Genomic DNA, 15544 nt, shown 5'->3' with positions numbered 1-15544 from the left:
AGCTGTCCCTCAGCCCCTTCCTGCCTACTGAATGCCAAGTTCATAAGTCCTGCGAAAACTGTGCAGAATGGAAACAACAACTCTCTCCCTTCTGGAGTTCACTTCTAGCATGGGAAAGAACAAGAAGCAAGATTTAAGATTGTAACCATAATATAGATTAAATAGTAGATGAAGTGCCAGGTGCCCGTGGCTTACAACTGTAATCTTAGCTACTCAGGATGCTGAGATCTGAGTATCATGACAGGAAAGCCTGTGAGACTCATCTCCAATTAACCACCAAAAAAGTTGGAAGTGGAGCTGTGACTCAAGTGGTAGAGCATCAGGTGGATAGCATCCAGGCCCAAGACTATCACAAAAAATGTAGAGGTACATAAGAGATTTTAAATATAGGGGTGGGTAGGAAGTCTACTGATAAGTTGTCATTTAAAGGAAATAGCGAAGGACAAGAGACATTAAACGATGTTGATACCCAGGAAAAGAGGATTCTAGATCCAGGGAGTACAGGTGCCAAACAAGGAGCCACATACACCAGATCAACAAGTCTAGCATGGTCCAACAAAGCCATGCATTCAGGAATTGGGGCAGTTACTCTGTCTCTTGCTATCCAGTCTAAATAAACAATTACAGAACTTTTGTTGTTGATGTTGTTGTTGTTTTGTTTTAGACAGAATTTTATTATGTAGTCTAGGTTGTGCTGGAACTTATGATCCTTCTGCCTCAGCCTCCTGAGTGTTGGGATTATAGGTATGCATCACCATACCAGGAAATTACAGACCTTTTATTCCTTAGTTTCCATGGCAAGTAGTAACCACTGCCTCCCTCCGCATCCTAACTCACAAGATGTTCTTACTGTTATGACTAGCAAGTATGCCATATTATAAATCAATAACACACATCCTGCTGGGTGCTGGTGGCTCACGCCTATAATTTTAGCCACTGAGGAGAATGAGATCTGAGGATTGTGATTCAAAGCCAGCCTGGGCAGGAAAGTCTGTGTGACTCATCTCCAATTAACCACTAGAAAATCAGAAGTGGCACTGTGGCTCAAAAGTGGTAGAGCACTAGCCATGAGCTCAGGGGACAGTGCCCAGGCCCTGAGTTCAAGCTCCCATGACTGACAAAAACAAAATCAAACAAACATAAACCCCCACATTCATCCTGATTTGGAGACTAGATTAGCCCTGCAGTCACCCCAAGAGGGGCAGCATTGCAGGTAGTGAGAGGTCTTAATTCCTGGAACACATCCAGCTCCCTCAGCTCAGTGTCAGCAGAGAAGTTAGCATTCATCCCAGAATTCCTTGCTGGGGCTAATGAGGAGGTCTGCTTGCTGAAGAGTATTTAGTACACCCAAGTTTTAGTTACCCATCTTCTCCAGCTTCAGTATCCTTTTCCTTTGTTAAAGAAAAATAATTATGCCTTCTTCGACAGCTTGTAGAGAAGACATAAGATGACCAGTCACACATATCTTTGCATATAGAAGGCATAAAAAACAGTCAACCCGAAATGGTGCCTTCTAAACATGTTTACCTGCCCCATAATGGAAACTTCTCCCTAGACCTTTCTCATAAGCTCTATGATGGTTAGCAAGGCAAAGCCCCAGTGGTCCTTGGGAAATGAGAGAGACCAAGTTAGAGGTGACCCAGACATTCTTAAAATTCTGATTTTTGGGGAGTGCCCTTACAAACCCAAGAGTCCTGGGGTTTAGCTTGGCTGTGGGGACTTGGGCAGTTCTCCTCCATCCTTGGCTCTCAGCCTCTCCATCTGGACTATGATGTGGACTGACCTAGATAGAGGCAAGGTTATTCACATTGTGTTCTACAGAAACCTCGGGGGACACTGGCAGTGTGGAGGATGAGATGGAATGGATACTGCTGCAGTTTATACATGCCATGACTTTAAAAATATTAGAGCCAGGCACTGATGGCTCATGCCCATAGTCCTAGCTACTCAGGAGGCTGAGATCTAAGATCATGGTTCAAGGTCAGCTTGGGCAGAAAAGTCTGTGAGACTCATATCCAGTTAAACCACCAGAAAACCGGAAGTGGTGGTGTGGCTCAAAGTGGTAGAGTGCTAGCCTTGAGCAGAAAAGCTTAGGAACAGCACCCAGTCCCTCAGTTCAAGCCCCACAACTGACAAAAAAAATTAGTTTGAAAACTCTGAATCCATGCCCTTTAACAGGGTGAGGTGGCTCTTTGGCCTCAGAATACATGAGCCCAAATGGCCTAGGAGCAGCCACAGCAAAAAGGTGCCCAAGGCACCATTTTCTCCCACCCCAGCTAGCCTGTGTCCAGTTCCTGCCTTGACCTTTCCCCTGACATCACTAATGGTCCAAACCTAGGCTGCTCCAGCCTGAAATCTTCAGAAGCAGTGTGGACAACGGACTTGGAGCAAAGAAGGGACTAAGGAAGGGAACAAACCCTGGCCCTCTCTTCTCTTAGGGTGAGAATGACAGGGGCCAAGCCCTGGGGCTACCATGCCAGTGGCTAGCCCTCCCAGGGTATTTTTGCTGAGTGTACAAGGTGGGGACCTAATCTACATTTGGGACAAAGCCTAGCCTGGTGCTTGAGTGTTGTTGTCATGGAGACTCAGAAAGGTGTTATTAGCATCGTTTCAACTTGGTGGCCCTGTGTGGTCCAGTGCTGTGCAATCTTAGCAGTAGTGCGCCATCACCCTGGCAACCCATTAGCCTAGTGTTGTTACCATGGAAACCCCAGCAAGGGCGATCAGTCCCAGAACTTCTGAGCAGATATGAGCTCTGGGATCCGCCCATAGCAGCCCCATTCTGCAGGTCTCCCACCTGACAGTGGCCTCTCCTTGGACACTAAAGATAGTTTAAAGTCTTTGCTGAAGTAAGCTCAGAGACATGTGACAGAAAAGAATTTGACCCTATAAAGTGGCAGGTCTAGGCCTGGTTACCATGGAAATATTGCTTTGAAGGATCTCAAAGCATGATGTACAACTAACTTTTCCAGGAAATTAGGGCTAATGGGAAAAAGAAACTACAAATCTACGCTTCATAACACTAGCCTATGTATTCAATCGTTCAGCATTTAGTGAGCACCTGTTCATACAGTTGGCACTGTGTAGGCCCACTACCCAACTCTCCCCAACTGAATAGAATGTTGAGGTGCAAGGAAATACTTTACTTCCTGTTTCAACATCCAGGGTCCTTGGGCAATTCATTCACCTTCCCTGGTTCTCAGTCTCTTTATCTGGATTGCCAAGGATTTTCAAAGTGTGTTCCATAGAAGCCTATGAGGTCAGAGGGGTACAAGGAGAATGTTTCCTTCAAAAGATTTCTGTTGCCAGGTGCTGGTAGCTCACACCTGTAATCCTGGCTACTCAGGAGGCTGAGATCTGAGGATTGTGGTTCAAAGCCAGCCTAGGAAGGAAAAGTCCATGAGTCTCTTATCTCCAATGAATCACCAGAAAACCATAAGTGGAGCTGTGGCTTAAAGTGGTAAAGTGCTAGCCTTGAGCAGAAAAGCTCGGGTCAGTACCCAGACCCTGAATTCAAGCCATATGACTGACAAAAAAAAGCTTTCTGTTTTTAGCCTGCTCCCCACCCAAGTCTCCTGGGAACCTAGATGTTTGTGTGTGGTTTGAATTACCAAAGGCTTGGTTAAACTTACATGAAGATTCTAGATGGTACAGCTGTGTGAAGTCAGAACAGGCTACCTTGGGATGTAATGAGTTCTCCATCACTGGAGGTATTCAAGCAAAGGCAAAACAAGTGCTCAGTGGAGATTGTTTAGAGACTGTTAGAGGATAATGATTAAGAACACAGATTCCATAACAGGTATGATAGCATGTACTTGTAATCCCAGCACTTGGGAGACTGAGGCAGGAGAGTTGTGAGTTCCAGGCCATCCTGGGTTATATAGCAAGACCTTATCTCCAATGACCAAAGGAGAAGAAAAAAGAGTATAGGTTGCAGAGCCAGACAATAGGCATTTAAATCTTGGTCCAGTATATTACCTTTGTGACTTCGGATCATACTTGAGCCTAGGCTTCCTTGTGCATGAAATAGGGATAGTAAGGTGTCTATATTGTGGGGTGCTTATGAGGATTAAATAAATTATATATATATATATGTATATAGATGCAAAGCACCTAAGTTCTCAACAAATATTAGTGGTATTTATCTGCTTTTTTTCTTGGTGCCAGTATTGAATCTTGAACTCAGGTCCTTGGTATTATCCCATAGCTTTGTCATTCAAGGCTGGTGTTCTACTACCTGAGCAACACCTCCACTTGGGTTTTTGCGATTAATTGGAGATGCAAGTCTCAAGGACTTTTCTGTCCAGCCTGACTTGGAATGCAGATCCTCAGATCTCAGCCTCCTGAGTAGCTAGGATTACAACATGTGCCATTGTGCTTGACAGTGATATTTCTCTATTCACTGTTCAGCTGCAGTCCTTACCAAGCCTGGGATGCTGCAGGATAGTTTGCTACAAACTTTTTACCCATTCTATCAAGGGTGGGACTCTGCTGAGCTGGCTACAGATAGCATGTCAGTGCTTTTTTTTTTTTTTTTTTTTTGGTCAGTCATGGGGCCTGAACTCTGAGCCTGGGCGCTGTCCCTCAGCTCTTCAGCTCAAGGCTAGCGCTCTACCACTTGAGCCACAGCGCCACTTCCAGCTTTTTCTGCTTATGTGGTGCTGAGGAATTGAACCCAGGGCCTCAGGCATGCTCTACCACTGAGCCACCTTCCCAGCCCCACGTCAGTGCTTTTAACTGTATACTTGCATGCTTGCTTCAGGCAGTGGTTGTCTTTTCAAAATGCTTTGTGATGAGCTCCCCATCACCAGAGGTATTCAAGCACTTGGGCATGCTAGGCAAGCACACTACCATTGAGCTATACCTCCAGGCCTCAAAATGCTTTTGAAATCAGTGTCTTCATCCAACCCTAAAGACCACATCTCCTATGTTATAGATAAGGAAAGTCAAGCTAAGAGGGGGACAGTGATCCAGCTCTCAAGTGACAGATCTAGGGTGACAGCTTCCTCTCTGTCATACCACCTCTCACTCCTCAGCCCCATGGGGAGGACAACAGATGAAAAGGTGCAAGTCTTAAGTTAGGCAAAGCAAGAGCCAAGCCTAGTGACAGGGTGAGAGAAACTGGCAGAAAGTATCTCCCCTCTGTGAATACTTCTATGAGAGTACAAGGCCACAGTCCAAGGAGCCCAAGAGGGGATTTCCTGGAAATGCTGTGGCTATGGCTGTGTGCCCCACCCATGGGCAAAGGACAAGGACAGGCCTGCCTGCATATAAGTAGTCACTGGGAGCTGATTGCTGCGAGCTGAACTTGGCTCCTCCAAATCTCCCAGCCCTCTGAGCTCATTCAGAAAGCTTTCCTATTGGGCAAAGTCCAAGGGGGGTCATTAGACTCTGATCTGATATTCCTCTCTTTGATCCAGTCACTCAAGTACTTAGCTGATGGCTGATGGCCTCATCAAGGGGTTTTGCTCGCTGAAGCCAGCAAGGTAGGCTAGTATTTTCATGCCATTTGGAGGAGTGATAAAAGAAGTGGTTACTAAAAGAAAAACTAGGCTATAAATAAAAAAAATAAACTATAAGCTCAAGAACAAAAAGAATAGCCTAACTCATGGCCTTCTGATGCTCTAGGTAAAAATACACCTTATAGCTGAGAGTGGTAAGTAGACAGGTGTAACACCCTTGAAAAGCTTTGATAACAGAGTTGGCAGAGAGAGACAGCCTTCTAATTAGAAGGTTCTATGACTAGAATCATCTTGCAAGGGGGCATAAGCACACACAGAGGTAAAGAACAGCCCTGCATGAGGGCCTTGAAAGGGGATGGGAAGCTCATGAGCATGTGTGGAAATTAAAAGTGTTGTCTCCAGAAACTGTGGGCTTTCCCACAGGAGCAGGAGACCAGTGGTAACATGGGGATGGGGGGCACCGAAGGAAGCACTTCTTGGGACAGGTACAGAACCAGATAGCATTGGCTAGTCCTATAAGGATGCTGAGGCCCAGATTTTGTCTTTTGCCAACATGGCCTTCACCTTACAGTACCTTGGGTGCAATTTCTCTCCCTCTCGCACCTACATACTATGCACAAGCATCATCAGTATTTCCAGTCATACCCATTTTGGGAGGAGTGGTTGCAATTCTGACATTCGCCAGCAGGGGGAAGCCTGTCACATCACACTGGATTTTACCCAAAGACTAAGCAGGCTGGAAGGAGAGAGACTCCAGTGACCTCAAGGAAAGAAAAACATACAAGGAGCTTGCAAAGCATACTATTTGGGCACCAATGGCCACTCACTTCTAGAGGGTAGGGAAAGGACCTCAACCATTCCTTACAGAGCATTATCAGGAGGGGATGTCTTAGCTACCATAGCTACCATAGCAAATCCTGCCTAACCAGTGTAAAGCTGGACAGGGACTCCACACATGTAGAAGTGCAGTGGAATCTCTCATTAGGCACATTACAGACTCCCTTAAAGCTTGCTTCCTCATCTGTAAAATGAGTTTAGGTATAAGTTGTGTCTGCTTCTTCCCTCTTCTTGGACACGGATTTCCCTCTCTGCTTGGACATGAACTCTGCCTGCAAAGACTTCCTTCCTGTTTACTTCCAACTCACTCTAAAAGTCTCAGCTACCAGTTCTGGTAGAATCAGCCGATTTCCTAGAGGCCTGGACTCACCCCTTCCCGAAACTTTGCCACCACTTCTGGTCAAATAGTCCATTGTAATTTTAAAAACTAACGTCTATCTCCCTCTCTGGGTTACAATAAATGTGGTCTATGTCAGGCCCTCAGTAAGCACTTAGTTAATGGTGAGAAATAATGTTTTGGGTTTTTTAGGGGGATGGGGAGCAGAGAGAAGCTGGGGATGGAACTCAGGGCCTTGGTCATCCTAAACACCTGTTCTACCAGTGAGCTACAACCCCAGCCTGAGAAAAGAATTTCTATAGCCCTTTAAAGATTACAAAATGGGCTGGGAGGGTTGCTCAGTGGTAGAGCGCTTGCCTTGCATGCCTGAGGCCCTGGGTTTGATTCCTCAGCACCACATAAGCAAAAAGAAAAAAGCCGTAAGTGGCGCTGTGGCTCAAGTGGTAGAGTGCTAGCCTTGAGCTGAAGAGCTGAGGGACAATGCCCAGGCCCAGAGTTCAGGCCCCACAACCGAACCCCCCCCCCAAAAAAAGATTACAAAACACTTTCACTGTACCCTGGAGGTAATTCTCCCTCCTTGTGTCATACATGCATGCCTTACGACACTCTCACTGTACCAAATATTGTGTTTTCTTTTCCACAAGTGGGGATTTGCGCTAGCTGGATAGGCCTTGAGCTTGCTGGACATCACTCTACTATTTAAGCTATGCCCTTAACTCTTTATCAATTTTTTTTGCCAGTCCTAGGGACTGAACTCAGGGCCTGGCCACTATCCCAGAGCTTTTTTTCTCAAGGCTAGCACTCTACCACTAGAGCCACAGTACCACTTCTGGCTTTTCTGTTTATGTGGTACTGAAGAATCGAACCCAGGGCTTCATGCATGCTAGACAAGCACTCTAGCACTAACCCACATTTCCAGCCTTCTATCAAATATTTTGACTTCTGAATTTCCCATCAATATGGGACTGTGAAGAAGCTAGGAATTATTTTTTTATTGTGAAAATACCGTACAGAGGGGTTACAATTACATGAGCAAGGTAATGAGTACATTTCTTATCAAGCATTGTTGCCTCCTCCTTTGTTTCCCCTTCCCATCCCTTCCCATCTCCCCCCCCAACCCTCCCACCCCGCACCAAAGTTGTAAAGTTCATTTTTTTGACATAAGGGAGCTAAAAAAAATAGAATGGAAGAAAAAGAGCCTCTTCAGTAAATGGTGCTGGCAAAATTGGTTAATCACTTGTAGAAAACTAAAGCTAGATCCTTATATATCACCCTGCAGAATCAATGCAAAATGCATCAAAGACCTCGAAGTCAAAACAGACACCCTGAAAACATTACAGGATGGAATAGGAGAAACCCTAGGTCTCCTTGGCACAGGCTGAAAATTTCTTAATAGAGACCCAGAAACACAACAAGTCAAAGAAAGGTTGGACAAATGGGATTGCATGAAGCTGCAGAGTTTCTGCATGGCAAAGGACATAGCTAGCAAGATCAATAGAAAGCCCACAGATTGGGAGAAGATCTTCACTAGCTATACAACGGACAAGGGTGTCATATTTAAAATATACCAGGAACTCAAAAAATTAAATCCACCAACAACAAATCCTCAAAGAAACAACTGCCCAATAAATAAGTGGGCGAAAGACTTAAAGAGAAGCTTCTCTGAAGAAGAAAGAAGGATGGCCAATAGACACATGAAGAAATGCTCAACCTCCCTAGCCATAAAAGAAATGCAAATCAAAACAACACTGAGATACCACTTCACCCCAGTTAGAATGGCTATAATCAAGAACTCTAATAACAACAGATGCTGGAGGGGATGTGGCCAGAAGGGAATTCTACTGTATTGTTGGTGGGAGTGTACACTTGTTCAACCACTTTGGAAAGTAGTATGGAGGTTCCTCAAAAGACTCCCCTATGACTCAGCTAGGGATTATTATTTCCATTTTAGAAATGGTAAATGGAGACTCAAGAAGGTGAAGTGCTAGACTCAAGTTTGGCCAGTGGATTGGTAACTATCCTGCCCTGGGAAGAGTGGGCAATGTCACCTTCAGCATGCTTATGTCCTCACTCCATCCGACCAACACCTGCAGAGTTGCAAAACACAAGACCTTTGGAGATCAAGAGACAAACTTGGGTTCCAATCTTGAAAGTCCCATGTGGAGTGACTCTCAAGGCTGGGGGAGCATCTGGCGAGCCTTCATAGTAGGCTTTGGCTAGCAATTGAATGACCAGGGCAACTCGGGAGAGGGGGAGATGGAGAACCCTAGAAAGGAGGTCTAGGGAAACAGGAGAAGCATCTGCCAATGCATAGGTTCAAGTCCAGAAGAGAGCCTGGGTGGGGGTGGGGCTACATGAGGTGCTATGGCAGCAAAAGACAGCAAGGGCTGTTACTTGCCACACACCTCCTTTCCCTGGAGCTTCCCAGAAGCAAAGTGGTGAGCAGGCCTCTATCACTGCCCTGCTTGGGAGGGGGGTCTCTTTCAGTGGATATCCAGGGTAAGCCAAAGGACTCTTTCCTATGCCTGGGTTTTGGAAGGTTGAGCGAAGGTTGAGGGAACTTTCTTTAGAAACGTGCATAAAGACTGGGACTTAAAACTTGTGAGATCATTTGAGAATGGAATGGGGGTGACAAGGGCTATGGGACTGAGCCAGTCGGGGAACTAGAGTGGAGGATCTCTGAGGTGCTGAAGTGGGAGGTTGAATGGGAAGACCTCCCCTCTAGCCCTTTCTGTGCCTTGGCACCTCATACTTATCCTCCTTTTCTTTCCACATCCCTCACACCTGAGCTGAGAGTTAACAAGGCGGCCAAAGTAATTCCAGACTATGAGAAAATCTGGGAGCCCAAACACAGGATGGGGGTGGGAAAACCCTCATCATGCATGCCAGAGCCAGCAGTCTGTCATCCCATGCTTGCGCTGGAGCGAGGTAGAAATGTCCCTGCTTAGCTGGAAAGATGGGTCTCCTCTTCCCAGAAGACTTCCTACAATCCTGCAGACACAAGCACTTTGTTGGTCTTCATGGATGGAAGGGGCCAGAGTTCTTCTCCTACAGTTGCTAGACAGTGAACCAATCGAACACAGCCCTGGAAGGAATACTTGACATTTGAACAGGGCCTTTGCCTCTCTTTGAAACAAGGCCTCTTAAAGCACATGGCACAGAAATCCTTAAATGAATGAATTGGTCTCCCAGTGCCTAGTTTCCTCAACTATAAAATGGGGCTGTGAGCTGTAATCCTAGCTGCTTGGGAGGCTGACATCTGAGGATCACAGTTTGAAGCTAACCTGTACAGAAAAGACTGTTAGATGCTTGTTTCCAATTAACCACCTAAAAGCCAGAAATGGAGCTGTGGCTCAAGTGGTAAAGTGCTAGCCTTGATTGAAAAAGCTCAGGGACAACACCTAGGCCTAGAATTCAATCTCCAGCACCTGCATAAATAATAATAAAATAAAATGGGGTTGTGATAAAGACTAAAAACAGTGTACAAGTTGGCTGATATTTAGCTACATTATCTCATGCTGGTCACTTTGAGTCCCAACTTACCCATCTGTAAAAATGAAGGGGCTTCATCAGCTGTACTGAACATTGATTAAAATGAACTAAGCAACTCAAGGGCAGCAATGGGAGGGAGGGAATGAGGGGGAAAAAGGGAACAGTTTACACTAATCAAAAGGAAAAAAGTGTACATATCACACAATGTGGAAGAAATAGTATTGTCAAAGCTCATAGAATTCACAAACATTATACACCATGATAATGACAATTTGCCTTGTGAAGGTTAAAATGTGTTTGTGACTTTAAGTATCACTATCTCATAATACTGTGAATTTTGTGAAATTTATGTAATCACTTAACCTCAATAAAAATTATTTTTAAAAAATGAAGAGGCTTTTACTGGGTGCTGGTGGCTCACACCTGTAATCCTAGCTACTCAGGAGGCTGAGATCTGAGGATCGCGGTTCGAAGCCAGCCCAGGCAGGAAAGTCCGTGAGACTCTTATCTCCAATAAACCCCCAGAAACCCAGAAGTGGCGCTCTGGCAGCTGAAGAGCTAAGTGACAAGGCCCAGGCCCAGAATTCAAGCCCCATGACTGACAAAAAAAATGAAGGATCCTCAAATATTGGGTGGCCTCCTGGCCTCCTGCCAGCCTGACCTTCTAGAATACTACTTGGATATCGAGATCAAAGACAGTTATCCCATAAAAATACATGGTGGGGGGAGTAAACCCCTAAAAGAACAACAGAGCTAGCTTCATGGCAGCTACTTTGTGGCCACTGAACTAATGCAGCTGCAGCCTACCAATTATCTAACACTTGGAGACAACCAAGAAACACTTGCTTTGCACCATAGGAAAAGTGAGACATGAGGCTTCCAGCAGCCCTTGGGGTAAAGAGAAGCTGGGCAGATCCATATAACCCAGCAGTGCATTCCATGGTGGCTGAGCTTCCCATTTTCCCACTGCATGTCCACTTCTCCCAGAGCTCTTCCTTGTAGGTCTCTGTGGCAGGCCCTAAACCCCCTCCAGAATGTAACTGGAAGGGCCTGAGGCACTCCCACAACAAAGCACTATTCATCAAAAGGTGCTTCACCTTCATCTACCTCCTCAAACTGGCCTGGGCAGGAAGACAGGCTAAGGCTCAAAGAGGCCAAAGAAAGATTGTGCCAAGTGTGCTTAGCAAACCCTGTGCAGACCCAGAGTCAGAACAGAAACTTGGGTTTGTGGACCTTGTGTGTAAAGGAATCATAAGTGCCAGGTAAGTGTTCTGGAGCAGGTGCCTGGCACTGCAATTCCTGGCCACGGTGCTGGAATAACGTACTAAGCATGAGCACTTAGTACCTCTGGGAAGGGTTGTTGACTGTTGCCCAATCTCCGTAAGAGAGAGCTGTGGACCAAATGTGTCCCTGAAGAGGCTTTATATATTATTTAGAACACTGGAAGTTTCCAGAATGGGAAGTATACCCTTTGTGAGAGCAGGGCAGTGAATGACAATAGGAAGATCCTAGGCTGGAGGCTTGACTTATGGATTAGCAGCTCTATGCATTTGAACAAATGACTCAGCCTATTTCCCCACCTATAAATTGGAGGGAATGATGCCTGGCCTGTCCACATTTCCAGAGTAGAGTTAGAGCTAACAGAGCGAATAGCAGCTCCTACTGTAGTCAGCTGCTCCCAAGGGCCAGGCACTGGGCCAAACTCTTCACTTGCATCAATGTGTCCAATACTGACCACAGGCAGCAGGAGGAACCACAGGGTCAAGACCCTGGCTTCAAGGTCACACAAATGTATAAATGTGCCAAGATTTGAAGTCTGGTCTGACTCTTCTTGTCTTCCCCTTCCACTGAAAGCACTTTGCTAGTATGAGTATTATCATATAGGGCTTGTTATGATATAGGGGTTATATCATAACAAGTGTATTGAATTTTTTTTAACTCTAGCCTTTCTGCAGACTCTAAGTCTTCCCTTTGAGCCTCAGGCAAGGGTCAGCAGTTGAGTTGGAAGGGCTGGCTGGTTGCTTTGTTTGTGATGGAATTAGACAAACTATGGCCTGTCACCTGTTTTTAACAATTAATTACAAGCATATAATGATTGTACAAAGGATTTTATTGTAATACATCTATACATACATATAATGTGCCTTGATAAAATTTACTCCCTGTATTACTTTCTATTATCCCCTTACATTTTTTGTTGGTTGTGGGGCTTGAACTCAGTGCCTGGGTATTGTCCCTGACCCTCTTTGCACTCAAAGCTAGCACTCTACCACTTGAGCCACAGTGCCACTTCCAGTTTTTGAGTGGCTTATTGGAGATAAGATGCTAAGTGAAATGAACCCCAAGACAGGGATACAAGAGGTTTTATCTTTGTTGGTGTTTTTTTTTTTCGTTTGTTTGTTTGTTTGTTTGTCGGTCATGAGGCTTGAACTCTGAGCCTGAGCACTGTCCTTCAGCTCTTCAGCTCAAGGCTAGTGCTCTACCACTTGAGCTACAGCACCACTTCCGGTTTTCTGGTGACTTATTGGAGATAAGAGTTCCATGGACTTGCCTGCCCAGGCTGGCTTTGAACCTTGATCCTCAGATCTCAGCCTCCTGAGAAGCTAGGATTACAAGCATGAGCCACCAGCGCCCGGCAGTTGGTGTTTTTGTTTTTTGTTTTTTTTTTTGGTCGGTCGTGAGGCTTGAACTCTGGGCCTGGGCGTTGGCCCTCAGCTCTTCAGCTCAAGGCGAGCGCTCTACCACTTGAGCTACAGCGCCACTTCTGGTTTTCTGGTGGTTTATTGGAGATGGGAGTCTCGGGGTATTTCCTGCCTGGGCTGGCTTTGAACCGCGATCCTCAGATCTCAGCCTCCTGAGTAGCTAGGATTACAGGCGTGAGCCACCAGCGCCCGGCTGTTGGTGTTGTTTTTAATGTACTTATAATGTACTGTGTGATTTTTATTTCTTTTGTATGTTCTTTCCCCATAGTATAACCCCTGTTGTCACTGTATTTGATGTTGGTGCCCTGTATCTTGTATATACATTTTTCTAATTTGGGGAGGGGAAGGGAAATAACAAAATGTTGAAATAAGGATACAGGTTGACCCATTGTAACAATGAGATGTACAAGACACTGTTGAAAATGAACTTTATAGCTTGCCATTTTTTGGCACCCAGGCCAAGTCCCTTGTTTCTGCCACAGGTTTTGAAAACATTTGGTTGGAAAAGATGTATTGCATCTATAAATGGACACATTAAACAAAACTCCCTTGTACAGTTGTTTGAAGGTAATGATTTTTTTAATGTTATAAATGCTTGGGGGCTGGGAATGTGGCTCAGTGGTAGAGTGCTTGCCTAGCATGCATGAAGCCCTGGATTCCATTCCTCAGTACCACATAAACAGAAAACGCCAGAAGTGGTGCTATGGCTCAAGTGGTAGAGTGTTAGCCTTGAGCAACAAGAAGGTCAGGGACAGTACCCAAGCCCTGAGTTCAAGCCCCAGCATTGGCAAAGAATAAAAATAAAAAAGGTTGGTTAAAGCACAGCCATACCCAGTGATTTAAGTATTGTTTATGGCTATTTTGGGATAACAACGATAGACTTGAATAGTTGGAACAGAGACTGTATGATCTCTAAAACCAAAACTCCTATCTGATACTTTATAGAAAACATTTGCTGATCCCTGATTTGAGACATTAAAGTAAGTGACCTGGGTGCCTATTAAGCCTGAAACTAATGTCCAAGGCAGCAGCATAGAGCAGCTCTGGCCAGTGTCCTTCAAGCACTGGTCACTATAAAGGGAACAGTGGCTTTTCAAAGGAACCCTGGAGAGGCCTTTCTTTTGCAGGGGGAAGTTCCAGCAAAATGCTGGCTGGGTCAGTAGTTTTCCTGGGCCAGGAGAGGAAGGTATTGACCAAGACTTTTCCGACATCTTTGGCAGTTATCTGGCACAGGCTCACTAGAGTCAGGAAGAAACAAACCTTACTTAGGTTGAGAAATTTCAGTTGAAAAACCTTTAGGCCTAAAAACAGAATTATATAAGTCCCTCAGAATGGTTACTCAGGCCAGGGCCCATGAGACCCTTGCTTACAGAAGCACAGTCCAGGCCCAATTGGAGATAGCAAGTCAGCTAGGACTTATGGCAGAGTCTAAAGCTTGAAAGCAGCTTTTAGCTTATTTGATACTGCACCTAAGGTCCTCAAAATCCAGGTGGGTGGTCTGAGTGCAATTTGCCTGTCTAATCTCTGGCACTGAAGAGCCTGCCTAATTTCCAGATGGAGTGGAAGCAGAGTTGTATTTCAGGTGCTCTGCCCTCACCCTTCAACTTCTCAGTCCAGGATCCACTTGTCCAGAAATAAGCAGTTTTTCTAGGGCTCTGCTTCTATTGTATTTATTTGGTCAATCAGCCTATCTCCAAAAGATATAACCTATATGATTTCCCCTGTTTCGGTTTGAGGTATAACTCTCTTTACAGAAGACCACCCATTTTTCTTGTCATCCCCTGGCCCAAGGAGGCTTGGCTTGCTTCCACCCACTAGCATCCCATTTACTAAACCTGTTCCATGGTCCCAGGTGGCTGTTCCCCTTTCCTTATTCCCACCCTCACTGCCTACCAGCCTCCTGTCAACTTAACCAAATGCTATTGGGCCTTCTAGTGCAAATTTGAGTGGCTTGTCCCCCACTCACTTTCCCTTTTTTCCCCTTTTGCTTTTCCTTGTACTCCAAAATTCTGTTGCACTGATGAGAAAATCCAGCACTCTTCGTACTTTATCTCTGGTTAGAGGATTGCCTGTTCTACTATAGAAAGTTTCTGCATGTTAAACTTCAAAGACTAGAATCTTGATTCACTTACAGGCTGAGAGACTAAGCCAGTGGCTTCCTCTTTCTTAGCTAATTCTCTCATTTGTAAGCTAAGTGCTGGTGCTCTTTGTGGCCAAGTTGGTAAAGTGATGTAATGAGTTAATATTTTTAAAGAGCTCTGCAAATTGTTAAAGGTCTGTGCACTTTATGGGCAGCTTTTCTGTTGTCCTGCCCCACCCCCACCTCTTTCTTCTTGGCTTCATGTGAAATTAGAGCTCTGAGGGTGAATAGGGAAATAATAGACCAATCAGTATAAAGCCAGCCCACCCCAAACCCAGCTCTGCCTAAAGCCAGTTGTTCTCTGATGACTAGTTTGCCTAAAAGTCAAACTAGCAATTTCTTAAAAATAAAGTATTTTGCACCAATTTTCCTAAGAGGCACTTCCAACAAAATGTCATATTTTTAAATAACTATGTAACCATATGCAGCATTTTGTCAATGATGAGATAGTTTTACAGATTGTGGCTGACTTTTTCTTTTTTTGTTCTCTTATTGAACAGTTTTATGACTGTTGAGCAAGTTTGTCTGAAGGTGCTTTCTTTAAAATGATGTATCTGGGGCCTTAAATACTTGT

The sequence above is a fragment of the Dipodomys merriami genome, unplaced genomic scaffold, assembly GCF_024711535.1.
Source record: "Dipodomys merriami isolate MVZ:Mamm:240054 unplaced genomic scaffold, mDipMer1.0.p SCAF_3, whole genome shotgun sequence".
Taxonomy (NCBI): domain Eukaryota; kingdom Metazoa; phylum Chordata; class Mammalia; order Rodentia; family Heteromyidae; genus Dipodomys; species Dipodomys merriami.
The sequence above is the reverse complement of the archived record's forward strand: the minus strand, read 5'-3'. Positions refer to the sequence as shown.